Source organism: Fibroporia radiculosa, assembly GCF_000313525.1.
Source record: "Fibroporia radiculosa TFFH 294 genomic supercontigs, scaffold2901, whole genome shotgun sequence".
Taxonomy (NCBI): Eukaryota; Fungi; Basidiomycota; class Agaricomycetes; order Polyporales; family Fibroporiaceae; genus Fibroporia; species Fibroporia radiculosa.
This window is the reverse complement of record NW_012133370.1, coordinates 36,224-39,574: the sequence shown is the minus strand read 5'-3', so window position 1 is coordinate 39,574 and position 3,351 is coordinate 36,224.

Genomic DNA, 3,351 nt, shown 5'->3' with positions numbered 1-3,351 from the left:
CAGCGGCAGCGAGGAGTGCGGCGCGCGTGACGGGGAGACGGCGCTGCGGGCGAAGGACCCGCTCGCGGAGGGCCTGTTCTCCACCAGGGACGTGATTCGGCTCCGGTGCGTGTGTGCGTGTGTGTGCGTGTGTGCCCGCGCGGTCTCGCCGTGTCCGGTGTAGGTGGTGGCTGACCCGCCTTGCGTTGCAGCGAGCTCGGTCCGCTGGAGCGCCCGATGGGCCCGGGCCCGTGAGGCGGAGTGGGGTTGGGGGTTGTTGTACGATACGAGAGGTGTCTTGGTGCAGGGGCTTCCTGTTCGTAGTGCGTGTGCTTGGATGTTACTGTAGCCCATGTGTAATCGCTGCTGCTGCTGTGTCTGTGTGCGGCGCCCCCGGGTGCACGCTGGGGGTGCTGGTGGTCCGACCGTCGCCGTTCCGACACGTTCTGCCTGGACGAATACGCGCTTTTCCGCCCGCGGGTGGTGGGATGCGGGTGGTGCGGCCCCTCGCGCTGGGCCGCGCAGCCCGTCCGGAGTACTGGAGATGTGACAGCACCCCGGCACCCCGTCTCGACAGCACCACTGGCAGAGGCGCGGCGTGGGCGACGGGCGCGCCTGAGGGCGTAGCCGCTGGACTGGACTGGACTGGACTGGACTGGATTGGCTGGCTGGCTGGCCGGCCGGCCGCCGTCCAGCGGGAGGCTAGCGATCGACGGTCACACACAGCTCAAAACATCGGAAATAAGTACACCATGTTTGCACGCCGTCTCGTCCGGCTGGACATGAAGCTTGAAGAGCCGCAAGAGGCTCGGCAGCCCGCCCGAGCCCGGGCTAGTGGTTATCCAGCCCGAGAGACCGTCTGGGGCTTGTCTCGAGGCGAGTGGCCTTCAACCACATACGCTGGCGGGGAACAGCCCAGTTCTCTCATGTCCTGCTCAGGCGGCGCCGGTGTGAGTGATGGCTGTGATCTTGTTCCGCTAAGAATGCGTGCGGCCGAGATTGTCCGGACGTATGGGCAGAATTAGAATCCCAGAGCGCGCGCACAGCGGCAGGGTGGACCACGGCTTTGAGAGGGGAACGCTGTCCGGACAGAGTCGGCGTGCGAGCACACAGCAAGTGCCAAGCGCGACGCAGCGGTGGAGTCTGCGCAACGGCTGGGGCGCGCGAACAGTACTCGATCTGACCAGATCCCTGAGGTCAGCTAGGGGACAATGTGCTCTCTGCAGCCACAGTTTGGCTACTCACCTGGGGATATCTTCAAAGTGTGAAAGAGAGTCCGCTCTCCTTCCCTCGTGCCTACCAGAGATATAAAGCCTCCCGCAGATCTCTCCTAAAGCTCGACGGACACCCCAAGAGCGGGTGTCTGGGATAGGATAGCACAGCGCATATTGATACCTCACTGTTCGGCCTGAGCCTAGCGGGGTAGCCCGCTAGACCAGTTGACCCACTGGGCACATGCCGGTGTGAGGGAGAAGGAGACTCGACAGACCACTACGCCACGTTTGGGATACCGGTCAACCCCCGTGGTACGCTTTAGATTCCAGGATTGCTAACCTCGGTTACATAGAGCTCCGGATCGAGGAGGAGTCAAGGAAGAACAACCGAATCGCTGCGAGCTTGGTGAACCGAACCGAACCTCTGCGAGTTGAATCGGATTGGTCATCATGTGACTGGATGCCCGATATGAATGAGGTCCAGCGACGGCTCAGCGACGGCTCACGTCGACCGACACGGACCGTCTGCGACACTGACCGACCAGCTCGCCTCGTCGCCCCAAGTAGGAGGCACTACGTCGCGACACATCCCAGAGGCGATCCCGCTGACGACACTTGGTCGTCCCCGTTCGCCTGACTTTGACCTCGCTGCCTTTGCCATGAAGTTCAGGTGCGTGCCCTCGCCCGGGCGTACCGAATCCACCTCTTCACGCCCACCCCCCACAGCTCGTCCCTGAAGTTCAACGCCGTCCCGGAGTGGTGGGACGACTACATTTCGTGAGTCCCCCGGTTCGGTCCGCGCCTCGCGCCTCGCTGACGGGCAGCAGGTACGATGCGCTGAAGAAGACCGTGTACCAGCTCGAGAAGCAGCAGATGGGCCTGAGCGAGTCCGCACACGACATGGCGGACCTCGAGGCGAGCGAGGAGACCGCGCTGATGGGCCACGTCGACCACGCCGCGCTCGACCGCGCGTTCGTCCCGCTGCTCGACCGCGAGCTGCGCAAGGTGTGCCGCTTTTACGACACGCAGGAGCAGGAGCTCCTCGCGGAGGTCGCGCAGCTCGAGCGCCTCGTCCAGCAGCAGGAAGAAGTCGGCCCCGATGCGGATTACCGCTACATGGACGTCGATACGGAGGACGAGGACGACGAGGAGGAAGACGAGGACACGTTCGATGTTGGCAGTCCTTCCCTGAGCCGCGATCACACGCGCTCGCCGTCGAGGCGCCCGAACAGAAGGCACGGGAGGTCGCTGAGCAGTGCGGCGGGCGGTCCGTCAGGTGTGTCGCGGCGTGCTGCGTTCGGGGGAAGACGGCCATGACGACTTGCTTGCTTGTCAGGTGGCGCCCGGAGGATGGACACGACCCGCAGTCGTCGGTATAGTATCTCCTCGGTAGAGGACCACGGCGACCTCGAAGCGAGCATCGCATCCCTGCGCTCGCAGCACTATGAGCAGCACCCGAACCCCACGGCGGGCGCGCCATCCGAATCCCCCAAAGCGACGGCGCGCTCAATGACGAACAAGATGAACCGCGTGCGAGATAGCATCGTGTCGCTTGGGGCGCAGTCGATCCCGCAGCCGACGGTGTGGACGGCGAAGAACAACTATGCGACGGACATACAGCTCCTGTTCAAGCGCCGGATCACCAACCTCTATCTGTCGACGGTGTCGCTCCGGTCCTACGTGGAGCTGAACTACTCGGGGTTCCGCAAGATTCTGAAGAAGTGCGTACGCCCCGAGCGATCTCGCGGCACCTTCTCACACACGCCACAGGTACGACAAGGTCACGGAGAGCGAGCTGCAGGACCACTACATGCACGATGTCGTCGAGCAAGCGCCGCCGTTCACGCAGCCGTCCAAGGACCGGCTTGCGGCCACGGCGAGCCTGCTTATCGCGCTGTACGCCAAGTGCGTGACCCGTGGGGACGCACAGGGCGCACAGCGGCAGCTGCGCCAGCACCAGCGCGAGCATATTGCGTGGGAGCGAGACACAGTGTGGCGGCAGATGATCGGGCGCGCACGCCGCGGGCGGGCGGACGACGAGAGCCCGAACGCGCTCGGGGGCAGCCTGGTGTTCGAGCCGGAAAAGGGCCTGCTGGACGTGCGCACGCGCGCGGGGCGTCTGCGCGTGACCACGAAGCAGCTGTACCTCCTGCTGGCC